This window comes from Nicotiana attenuata, unplaced genomic scaffold (assembly GCF_001879085.1).
Source record: "Nicotiana attenuata strain UT unplaced genomic scaffold, NIATTr2, whole genome shotgun sequence".
NCBI classification, from domain to species: Eukaryota; Viridiplantae; Streptophyta; class Magnoliopsida; order Solanales; family Solanaceae; genus Nicotiana; species Nicotiana attenuata.
The window spans coordinates 55,301-68,893 of NW_017673900.1; positions in this window are offsets into that span (position 1 = coordinate 55,301).

A 13,593-nucleotide genomic window follows, 5' to 3' on the forward strand; every position below is an offset into this window, starting at 1 on the left:
GATAAATAAGTCTAAGAGTCACTTCATGACTCCCACATGTGTTTTCCAATACTATGTCTCTAGGATCTCTCGAATCACTAGTTTTACCAGGAAAGAATCACCAATCACATACCTTGGTCGCCCACTCTTCATTAGAAGAAAAAGAATTATACACTTCAATGGACCGGTATTTAAAATAGTGAGCAGAATCAGAGGATGGCATAGCAGATTGCTTTCATATGGAGGAAGAGCTACATTGATCAAATATATGTTGCAATTGTGACGACCCGACCCGTCGTCATGTGAGTTACCGCCCCATTTCCCCCATTTTCTACTTCTTCATGCTTCATTATAAGAGTCTTGTGTGAACGGGTTGATTTGGATTGGTTTTAGAAGGAAAGGAGACACTTAGTCTCTTTAGGGAAGGTTTGGTTTGGAAAAGTCAACCGGATGTTGACTTATGTGTTAGAGGGCTCGGATGTGAATTCAGATGATTCGATTAGCTTTGGGGGATGATTTGTGACTTAGGAGCGCGATCCGAAGTGATTTTGGAGGTCCGGTGTAGAATTAGGCTTGAATTGGCGAAGTTAGTATTTTGGCGAATTCCGGTTGATAGGTGAGATTTTGATCCGAGGGTCGGAATGGAATTCCGAGAGTTGCTGTAGCTTCGTTATGTGATTTGGGATGTGTGTACAAAATTTCAGGTCATTCGGAGGTGATTTGGTTGGGTTTTTGATCAAATGCGTATTTCGGAAGTTTTTGAAGAACTTAGGCTTGAATTCGGTGAGAATTGATGATTTTACTGTTGTTTGATGTGTTTTGATGATCGGAGCAAGTTTGAATGATGTTTTAGGATGGATTGGCACTTTTGGTTGAGGTCCTGGCGGCCTCAGGGTGATTTCGGATGGCCATCGGGATGAATTTTGGAGTTGATGCATTACTGAAGATTGCTGGTATCTGGTATTTCCGCATCTGCGGAAAAGGGGCCGCAGATGCGGTTCCGCAGATGCAAATAAGGGATCGCAGGTGCAGGTGTTGGCCATTTGGAGAAATTCCGCAAAAGCGGATGATTTCCGCAGGTGCGGTCTCCGCAGATGCGGTTAATGACCGCAGAAGCGGTCCGTGCATGCAAGGGAGGTTCCGCAGAAGCGGACGTTTGACCACAGAAGCGGTGTCCGCAGAAGCGGAGGGAAAACCGCAGAAGCAGTAACCGCAGGTGCGGTTCATTTATCGCAGATGCGAAAATGACTAATCAGAGAAGGGTTTTAAAAGCTCATTTTGTTCCGCGAGCTAAGGTTTATTTCCACCATTTTTGATACACCTTAAGAGCTTTTGGAGGGAAATTGAAGGTGATTTCGACTGGGTGTGATTGGAGGTGAGTTCTATGACCTAAATACATGATTTAATGGTAGAATCAACCTAGAAATTCATGAAAATTTATCAAAAGGAGGAAGAACTAGGGCTTGAGTTTTGGTATTTCAAATTGGGTTTTGATGGGTCATTTGAGCTCGGATTTGGGAGTTCTTGATATGTATAAACTCGTCGCGAGATAAGGAATCCGATGATGTTAAATTTTCTAATTTTTGAGAAGTGGGCCTGGGGCTCGGGTTTTGCAAATTTCGTGAATTTCGATATTTTTTGAGTCTTTTCGTTTGGGTTTTGTTCCCTTAGCCTATTGTGATGTATTCGTTGTGGTTTTGACCATATTCGACGCGCGAGGAGGCCGATTTGAGAGGCAAGGGCATAGGGAACTAGGATTTTGGCCGGCTCGAGGTGAGTAATGATAGTAAATGATATCCTGGGGGTTTGAAACCCCGGATTTGCACAACGTAGTGCTGTATTGAGGTGAAACACGCGCTTAATGGCGAGCGCGGGGTTGTTTACTACTGGGGATTGTGACTTGGTCTGTCCCGATTAATATTTTTACCGCGTATTTGACTGAAATGTATTTGTTACCAACATGAGTTGGGCCTATTGCCATATTTTGGGCTTCATGCCGACTACTTGAATCCTTCGTGGATCTTTATCACTGTTTCCTCACTATTTTGATATACTACTTGAACTCAGTCCTGTTGATTATACTGTTTTACAAACTCAGCTGCTTTAATTTAACTTTGAGACTTAAATGATATTTCCACTGTCGTTTGGGCTGAGCACTACCATTTTATTGATGCCTGAGGGGCTTATGATGTTTTCTGGACTGAGTGAGGCCGAGGGCCATATGTGAGGAGGCTTTCAGGCCTCGAGTGTGATGTGAGGAGGCTTTCAGGCCTCGAGTGTGATGTGAGGAGGCTTTCAGGCCTTATGTGTGATGTGAGAAGGCTTTCAGGCCTTATGTTGATATAGCGCTTGGGCCGTAAGGGGCCCCTCCGGAGTCTGCACACCCACAGTGAGCGCGGGTACCCATATGATCTGAGAGTGAGCCCGAGGGGCTGATGTTATGCTGAGTGACTGATACTGAGCCCGAGGGGCTGATACTGCTCTGAGCGATTGATATTGGGCCCGAGGGGCAGATTTCTACTCACTATTTACTTGTTGTTTTATCTGATTTTCCTGTTTTTAAAAGGAGATTTCATTTGACTTTTTACTGTTTTACTGCTTTAAATGATTTACTGCCTGATATAGAATTGCCTTGTGCACTATGTGTTTTCATGCCTTCGGTTATTATTTATTATTATTACTCACTGGGTCGGAGTACTCACATTACTCCCTGCACCATGTGTGCAGATACAGGCATAGCAGAGTCNTATGTTTCTTGACCCGCTCGAGGACGAGCGTTTGTTTAGTTAGGGAGGATGTGACGACCCGACCCGTCATCACGTGAGTTACCGCCCGTTTCCCCATTTTTTGCTTCTTCATGCTTCAGTTATAAGAGTCTTGTGTGAACGGGTTGATTTGGATTGGTTTTAGAAGGAAATGAGGCACTTAGTCTCTTTAGGGAAGGTTTGGTTTGGAAAAGTCAACCGGATGTTGACTTATGTGTTAGAGGGCTCGGATGTGAATCCAGATGATTCGGTTAGCTTCGGGGGATGATTTGTGACTTAGGAGCGCGATCGGAAGTGATTTTGGAGGTCCGGTGTAGAATTAAGCTTGAATTGGCGAAGTTAGTATTTTGGCGAATTCCGGTTGATAGGTGAGATTTTGATCCGAGGTTCGGAATGGAATTCCGAGAGTTGCTGTAGCTTTGTTATGTGATTTGGGATGTGTGTGCAAAATTTCAGGTCATTCGGAGGTGATTTGGTTGGTTTTTTGATCGAATGCGTATTTCGGAAGTTTTTGAAGAACTTAGGCTTGAATTCGGTGACAATTGATGATTTTAGTGTTGTTTGATGTGTTTTGATGATTGGAGCAAGTTTGAATGATGTTTTTGGATGGATTGGCACTTTTGGTTGAGGTCCCGGGGGTCTCGGGGTGATTTCGGATGAACATCGGGATGAATTTTGGACTTGATGCATTGCTGAAGATTGCTGGTATCTGGGATTTTCGCATCTGCGGAAAAGGGGCCGCAGATGCGAATAAGGGATCGCAGGTGCGGGTGTTGGCCATTTGGAGAAATTCCACAGAAGCGGATGATTTCTGCAGGTGCGGTCTCCGCAGATGCGGTTAATGACCGCAGAAGCGGTCCGTGCATGCAAGGGAGGTTCCGCAGAAGCGGAGGTTTGACCGCAGAAGCGGTGTCTGCAGAAGCGGAGATTGACCGCAGAAGTGGTCCTGGGCTTAGTGAAGATCCGCAGAAGCGGAGGGAAAACCGCATAAGCGGTAACCGCAGGTGCGGTTCATTTTTCGCAGATGCGAAAATGGCTGATCAGAGATGGGTTTTAAAAGCTCATTTTGTTCCGCGAGCAAAGGTTTATTTCCACCATTTTTGATCTACCTTAAAAGCTTTTGGACGGAAATTGAAGGTGATTTCGACTGGGTGTGATTGGAGGTGCGTTCTATGACCTAAATACATGATTTAATGGTAGAATCAACCTAGAAATTCATGAAAATATATCAAAAGGAGGAAGAACTAGGGCTTGAGTTTTGGTATTTCAAATTGGGTTTTTATGGGTCATTTGAGCTCGGATTTGGGAGTTCTTGATATGTATAAACTCGTGGCGAGATAAGGAATCCGATGATGTTAAATTTTCTGATTTTTGAGAAGTGGGCTCGGGGCTCGGGTTTTGCAAATTTCGTGAATTTCGATATTTTTTGAGTCTTTTCGTTTGGGTAATGTTATCTTAGCCTATTGTGATGTATTCGTTGTGGTTTTGACCAGATTCGACGCACGAGGAGGCCGATTTGAGAGGCAAGGGCATAGCGAACTAGGATTTTGGCCGGCTCGAGGTGAGTAATGATAGTAAATGATATCCTGAGGGTTTGAAACCCCGGATTTGCACAACGTAGTGCTGTATTGAGGTGAAACACGTGCTCAATGGCGAGCGCGGGGTTGTTTACTACTGGGGATTTTGACTTGGTCCGTCCCGATTAATATTTTTACCGCGTATTTGGCTAAAAAATATTTGTTACCAACATCATTTGGGCCTATTGCCATATTTTGGGCTTCATGCCGACTACTTGAATCCTTCGTGGATCTTTATCACTGTTTCCTCACTATTTTGATATACTACTAGAACTCAGTCCTGTTGATTATACTGTTTTGCAAACTCAGCTGCTTTAATTGAACTTTGAGACTTAAATGATATTTCCACTGTTGTTTGGGCTTAGCACTACCATTTTATTGATGCCTGAGGGGCTTATGATGTTTTCTGGACTGAGTGAGGCCAAGGGCCATATGTGAGGAGGCTTTCAGGCCTCGAGTGTGATGTGAGGAGGCTTTCAGGCCTCGAGTGTGATGTGAGGAGGCTTTCAGGCCTCGAGTGTGATGTGAGGAGGCTTTCAGGCCTCGAGTGTGATGCGAGGACGCTTTCAGGACTTATGTGTGATGTGAGAAGGCTTTCAGGCCTTATGTTGATATAGCGCTTGGGCCGTAAGGGGCCCCTCCGGAGTCTGCACACCCACAGTGAGCGCGGGTACCCATATGATCTGAGAGTGAGCCCGAGGGGCTGATGTTATGCTGAGTGACTGATACTGAGCCTGAGGGGCTGATACTGTTCTGAGCGATTGATAATGGGCTCGAGGGGCAGATTTCTACTCACTATTTACTTGTTGTCTTATCTGATTTACCTGTTTTTAAAAGGAGATTTCATTTGACTTTTACTGTTTTACTGCTTTAAATGATTTACTGCCTGATATAGAATTGCCTTGTGCACTTATGTGTTTTCATGCCTTCGGTTATTATTTATTATTATTACTCACTGGGTCGGAGTACTCACATTACTCCCTGCACCATGTGTGCAGATACAGGCATAGCAGTGTCTGCACCTGAGCGTTGATTCTTTCCAGACCAGACAGCGAGTTGGAGTGACGAGGTAGCTGTTGACGTCCGCAGCCCCTTGTCTTCCCTATTTTATGTCTTTTGAGTTCCTTCAGACTATTGTATCAGACATTTTATTTTGTAGACTCATTACAAACTCTGTAGTAGCTCATGACTTGTGACACCCCGGTTTTGGCTGTGTCGGGATGGTTTCCCTCATTATTATCGCTATTTTCGCACTATTTGCTATATTACGCATGTGTTAGAATCTTGTTAGTATTAATTAATTGTTTAAAAGAGGTGTTTGTGTTGTTCCGGCTGGCCTTGTCTTCACGAGAGGCGCCATCGCGGTCGGGTTTGGAAATTGGGCCGTGACAGCAATCCCTCCCCATTCACCTACTGTCAGTTGTTTCACCTCCAAAAATAGTCATAAAACAATTGAAAAGACTGATTGCTAATTTTTTCTGGGGCATGGAGAAGGACAAAAACAAATACCATTGGGAATCCTGGGAGAAGTTATCATATCCTCAAGAGGAATGGGGTGTGGGTTTTAGAACAATGGCTGATATTTGTGAGGCTATGGATTTCAAGCAGTGGTGGAATTTTAGAACAAAAAAAAACTTTGTGGAGCACCTTTCTATTAGCTAAATATTGCAAAAGATCCCACCCAATCTCAAAGAAATGGCACCTTGGCAATTCACAAACTTGGAAAAAAATAATGTGTAACAAGAAAGAAGCAGGAGCACACATAAATTGGAGGCTATATTCTGGCAATGCAAGTTTTTGGTGGGATAATTGGTTGGGAACAGGTCCCTTAGCTAGCTATAGAACTGAGGGAGGAAAGCCAGGCAACATCATTTTCTCTCAATTTTGGGACTATGGAAAATGGGATCTTCAGAAGCTTCACAACCAAGCTTCAGCCCACAAAATTAGTGATATCATTCAAATCCCAATACACCTTTCTTCCCACATCCCTGATAAATCTATATGGCCACCAATTACCTCTGGCAAATTCACTTGTGCCTCTGCATAGGAAACGGTCGGAAAGAAGAAGCAGATCCTCTTCACCAACAAGATGACATGGCACAAGAGAATCCCTTCTAAATGGTTCTTTTGCATCTGGAGAGGCATCATAAACAAACTGCCAACTGATGTTAGGGTCATCACCTTTGGTCAACCTACTGCCACCAGATGTGTGTGCTGTATCACGCCTAAAACTGAATCAGTAGACCACATTTTTATTATGGGACACTTTGCTAAGGCAATATGGAGGCACTTCACAGGCCTAGTTGGCTTCCTTCTCTAAGCCATGCCTCTTAGATTACTACTGATGAAATGGTGGATGCAGAAGAAAAGGAATGATGTGCATAAACTCATCCTGGATACACTTCCAATCATCATTTGCTGGAATCTATGGAAAACATATATAGTGCTAAATATGGCTCCAAGCAATCATCTATGATCAGAGTTATATTCTCCATCAACTCTGACATTAATATGCTCCTCAGAGCCACCTATCCTTCCTTCCAATGGCCTCTTCAATGGAATGAACTCTACTCCACAGCTGAAATAATGCAACATCATATTTGCACATCACACGTTACCTAGCACAAATTCGAGGATGGAATTGTTAAGCTAAACAGTGATGGCAGTGCCCTCAACAATCCAGGTAAGATTGGTGTATGGGCAATTATTACAGACCACCTAGGGAGATTCATCCATGCCATAGCAAGCCCACTTGGGGAGGGAACCAATAACATGGCAAAAATTGAAGCAGCCATCATTGGCATGAAGTCGTGCCTGGAGAACTGTTACCTGAAAGTGCATTTAGAAGCTGATTCTGCACTACTTGTTCATTGGATCAACTATGAATCTGAGCCCCCTTGGAGTTTAGAGATGCAGCTGCAGAATCTGATTGAACTAGGCTCCTAGTGTCATGAATTCAAATGCTCTCATGTGTATAGGGATGCTAATTGCCCTGCTGATTCTTTATCTAAGCTCAGCCATGATGTCCCTCAAATCATCCATTTTGAGAATATTCTTGACCTTCCCAGACAAATTAGACTTGACCTAATGAACACACCAGCCTTTAGACATAAGAAAACAAGAAAACTTCAGCCCTCACCAAATCACTCTTCCACCCCCAACTCTAATGGATATGGTTAAACATCAGAAATACCTGGGAGCAGACCACATAGTCCAAGCAGCAGATTTCTGGGGCAGCAAAGAGGGCAGAAATGCCTAGTCTTTCTTTAACACTGTTTTATTTTTTGAAGTTGTGTTTTCCTGTCCTTACCCTGTCCATTTGGTGTACTCTCAGCTAGTGGTATAAGCAGTTAAAATGCTCAACATACTGAGGATACATCAATGGCCAGAAACAACACTTAAACCCAGTTAATCAGGGCAACCCCACAAGAACCTGACAACAGGGGCTCAGCAGGCCAAGGAAAGAAAAAGAAAAGTTGAGTTCTTCACTTCATCCTTCTCATAGAGTTGCTGCAACCTAATGCAGAAACACCATTTGCAACATGAAATCAACAATCCAATGTCAACCATCCATCATTCCCTCATAATTGCAGCTGCCTCAAATGCTGGATTACAACATGCCCTCCCCCTTCTGTATCAGCCCCCAATACAGAAAAGCAACAACATCTACACCACTCCTCTCCCCCTCACAGACTAAACTCTACCAGTACTCCCAGAACACACAAGAACCTGGGAGCAGAACCTTTTACACTAACTTGTTTGTTTCCTTTTGCAGGAAGTAGGGATAAACTCAGATTACTGATGTACCTGCAAGGAGTGGTATTAGCATTCCAGATGCTCAACTTCCTATAGTTGTATCAGTTCTCCTGGGGTTATCACATGGATCCTGCAATCTCGACACAAATACAGTCACCTCCAACTTGGAGGATCCACCAGAAGCACACACTGAGAATTCTAGGCCATCAGCAGTTAGATGCCCACCTCTCAAACTATATGCAGTAGGTTCTACTACAACAAACTGTCCTAACTATCACAGCCCATCAGCAGGTCAATCCTAGGGGTTCAAACCTAGCTAGCCTGCCCTATTTTCCCACCAGTTATCAGCAGCTAATGGTTACACATTGCATCAATTTTGGAAGCCAGAAGACAATAGTTCAATGTGCATGCTTCAAGGCTCTTTGGATGAAAGGAACATGCCATTGCTCCCCCACTTCTGTCAACAACATCAAGCAACAGCAACAGCAGCACCAATGCCTAGTTTCAAGGGCCTTTTTGGTAGCTATCTTCAACTTGGCTTTCTTTGACCCCAATGTCAAAGTAAAGTTGAAGATAGCTCCCACCATTCTCAATTGTTTTTTGCCACACTTTCTAAGGAACATCTACACTTTTGCAGTTGAAGAATTTGTTGTATATGGATGAAAATCTTCCAACTCACTAGATTAGTAGATTTAGGATCTCTTGTGCTTTTTTACATAATCGTCCTAGACTTACATCACAATGCTTTTGTATACCCAAATGCCTATCAATGTTGGACAGACAATTGATACCCCGTCATAGGTCTAACTTCACATAGCTCTAAGGGTGTACTTGGTTGTCATGTTTGGATGACTAAGTGTGCATCAAGCTTTCTTCTGGAGGTAAGGTTTATGTCCCCCACAATTGTTGTACTTTATATTTTCTTATCTATAAAAACCAACTCTAGGCCCAAGGTCTAGTGGACTTGTTAAAAAAAAATGTTTGTAAATAGAATCTCATAATCTCACACCCCAAAACCGGTGGAACTGTATCATAAGCTCTATAGAGTGCAACAAATATAACTATTACATCACTGTCTGAAAATAAATACAACAGTAAACGAGGATAAAGAAGGTGACTACGAGCCCTGTAGACGCCGAGCAGGCATACCTTGAGGTCCCCGATAAAACAGCTAGCAGGAATCTTATCTACCGGCACGAGCAGACGTACCTAGATCTGCACAAAAAGATATGCAAAAGCATAGTATGAGTATACCACAACGGTACCCAGTATGTGTCAAGCCTAACCTCTGTATAGTAGTGACGAGGCCAGGTCGAGACACCCACTAAGATATAAACAAGCAGTATGAAAATGAAATATGGATATAAAATGGGAGAAAGAAGTAACTAATACGGAACAAGATGATAGCATGATCTAATACCGGAAATCAACAGTAGAATTAACATAAAGAAACAACTAAAGGACTATAATGGTCATGTACGGACAACAACTAATTTTACAATAAAGAATGAAACAGTAGATATATTTCCCACCAAAACACTTTGCAACATGAAATAAATAGCAAGAATCACAACGAGGTACCGTCTCGGGTATAATGAAATCACAATCGAGGTAGCGCCTCGCATAATCAAGAATAACAACCAAGGTACCGCCTCGTATTCACATTTCTCAATTTCAGTCAAAATCTTTCCTTATGCCGCCGCGTGAGCCTTACATTTGAAAATAAATTTTGAAAATAGTTTTTTCAAAATAGTTACACGCACTTGGCCCACCTTATGACACCGCGTGGCTTGACGTAATTCTCCTACAAGCAACACGCACATAAGTCCCGCCTTATACTGCCGCATGCACATCAACCCAAGCCTTATACCGCCGCATGCGCACCAATATCATATCACAATAACAACTCGCACCACACGTGCCCATATATCACAACTTGCCAACAACAAAAATATAAATGTTTCACAATATTAGGCCATGGCTCCAACACAACGTATATGAGAGTATTAACAACAACAATGAATGGAAAATGCTCAATAGAATAGATATTCCAAAAATTACAACCATCGCATCAACGTATTAACAACTTCCACAACCTCAACATCAAGTAGCTCAATAATGGAAAACAACGTGTAACCAAAATATTAGATAAGACTACTCACAATAAAGGAAACAATCTTCAACAATAAGTATCAAAATAACGGAAGTCAACAAACAAAGGGAAACATGAACAATTAATTCAGCAATGATAATTAACAATGAAGAGATAACATGTGACAATAAAGGGGCATCAAGTTCAACTAAAGCATGGAGCAATTTAGCAAATAAGATGTAGAACAATTACTAAATAGTTCAACTAAAGCATTTAAGGATAGTCTAACACAATAAAAGATGATTTAACTATGAAAATCTAGAACATAATATGGCATTTCAATTAAAGCATGAAAATAGTCTAAGTAGCCTAAACCGGTCAAGTACTACGTACAACCCGTGCATCCACTCGTCACCTTGCGTACGCGGATTTCACTTAGCACAACTGAATCAACAATACCAATCCTAAGGGGTAGTTCCCCCACACGAAGTTAGGCAAGACACTTACCTCAAATAGGCCAATTCACAGCTCGGAAATAACCTTTCCTTTAAAGTCCGCCTCCACACGGCTCAAATCTAACAAAAATCGACTCAATAACATCAAACAATGCTAGGGAATTCAATTGCAATAGATAAAGTTAAGATTTTTACGTTTTTCCCAAAAACTCAATAAAAGTCAACCTGGGGCACGCTAGGTTGAAATCTGAGTTCAATAGTAGATTCCGTCTACCCATGACCCCACGAGTTCATATATACGATTAGTTTCAAAATCCGAGTCCAAATCGACTCTCAAAACTCAATTTCTTATTTTTCAAAAACTTGACAAAGTTTCATAAATTTCTACTTTGATTCACATGATTTTGATGTTACAATCTAAGATAAGTTGATAGAATATGATTAGAAATAGATTAGGATCACTTACCCAAGGTTTGTAGGTAAAAATCACCTCTCCAAGTAGTCTCCTGCCGAATCTAGGAATCAAAAATATGAGAATGAGTTTAAAAATCCTGTCTCCAAACCCTTTAACCAGCTACAGATGTCGCATTTGAGACACAGGGTTCGCATTTACGACCCTCACAATTGCGAACCAGGGCTAGCATTTGCGACCCTGACAGACTTAACTTATATCGCAATTGCGATGAAGTCTACGCAATTGCGAGCTGGGACATAATGCAAATGCGAACAAATTATTCGCAATTGCGAACATTACCAAATCCTACTGTCTTCGTAAATGCGAAGATGATTGCATTTGCGACATTCACCCTTCACGTGTCATCATCGCATTTGCGAGTCTGGTGTTCGCATTTGCGACACCAGACACCATGCATCAGTTTTCTGCAGATTTCCATCAAAACTCTTTCGGAATGTGTTCGAAACTCATCCGAGCTCTTGGGCTCCAAACCAAACATGCACACAAGTCCAAAAACATCATACGAACTTGCTAATGCGATCAAAATACCAAATAACACCTAGTAATATGAATCAGACACCAAAACGAATGAGATTTTCAAAGAAACTTAAGAACTTTAAATTTAATAATAGGACGTCTGAATCACGTCAATCAACTCCGTTTTGCACCAAATTTTGCAGACAACTCATAAATACTGTAATGAACTTATACCAAGTTCCAGAATCAAGATCCGAACCTGGTAGCAACAGAGTCAAACTACGGTCAAACTTGGGATTTCTTTAAGCCTTTAAACTTCTAGGTTTCAACAAATAGCGATTCAAACTAGGGACTTCCGAATTCGATTCCGAACATACGCCCAAGTCCCAAATCATGATACGGACCCCCTGGGACCGTCAAAACACTAATCCGAGTTCGTTTGCTCAAAACATTGACCGAAGTCAACTCAAATGAGTTTTAAAGCACGATTTTGCATTTTCGTCAATTTTTCACATAAAAACCTTCCGAAAAAAAGACACGGACTATGCACGAAGATCAAGGAAGGTTGAATGGAGCTAATCGAGGTTTCGAAACACATAATTAGGGATTAAAACTATGGATGACCTATCGGATCATCACAATTGATAGTCAAATATGTCGCTTTCTTTCGTTTGATTGGCTCATGCTCTCGATGAATTTCATGGTTAATGTTCTTCATTTTTAAAAGCTTTTGTGGTGAAAAATTGACTTTAGTAGTTAATTTGACAAATTAACATCATATTTGACTAAAATAACTCAAACAATTGATACAGTACTATAAAATATAAAATTGAAGTAATAAATTAAAATATCAATACTGATTTGATAGTCAAATTTCTTTGTATTGAAAAAAAATTCAAATGAATCTGGTGCATAGGAGAAACAAAGGGATAAAAAGTGAGACTGTTAATATACAAAAGAAATTATATGCCTCTCATGTTTCATAGAACGATTAGTTCACCTTTTAGCATAAAACTTATATTCCCTCCGTTTTAATTTATATTAACCTATTTAACTGGCACAAAGTTTAAGAAAAAAGAGAACGACATCTAAATTTGGTGTATAAAATAAGGCACATATATTTTGTGTGATTAAAATCATTACATAAAGGTAAATTCTTTTCAAACATGAAAATAAGTCATTCTTTTTGGTACGGGCTAAAAATGAATTAAGTTCGCAGAAAATAAAACGAGAGGAGAATATTTTACCAGATACAAACGAAAATATACCAATTATACCTTAATCTGAAAATTAGTTGGAGGCAATTAGTTATATCTAGTCCCGTAAGAAAATAAAAATTCTTTAGTTCATCCATCAGTGACATACAAGTACTACATCTAGTTTATTTTATATGACATTATTTTTTTAGCCTATTCTAAAAAATGATAATATTTGAAAATAATTTAATTTTAAATTTTTTTATCTTACTCCTTTCGGTTTTATGATTTACAATATTTTGTAGATTTTATTTTATGTGCAGTTATTTCTTTAATAGTCTATTCTTAAAGAATAATATATTCATATTTAAAAAAAAATTAAGTGATTACCTTTAGGGTGTGTTTGGTATAACGGAAAATATTTTCCGTGGATAATATTTTTCAAGAAAATGTTTTCTTGGAAAACAAGTAGTAATCTTATTCATTTTCCGGTGTTTGGTACGCAAATTAAGAAAAATGACTTCTCAAGAGTATTCATAAATAATTTAGATATAATAAACATGAAGCCATAAACTTTCAAACCAACAACCTTCCGGACCCACAAATTTCATAAACTTTCGAACTGCTAAACTTTCAGAACTGCAAAATTTCGAACCCGTAAACTTTATAATTTCTAAACCCGTAAACTTCCAAACACATAAACCTCCGAACTCATAATTTTGGAACTTGCAAAATTTTGAGCCTTTAAACCGATAAATAATAAAATTAAAACTGAAAAATATATTTACAATTTTTTTTTTCGGGGGGGGGGGGGGGTCGGGGTGGGGTCGGGGACTAAACGG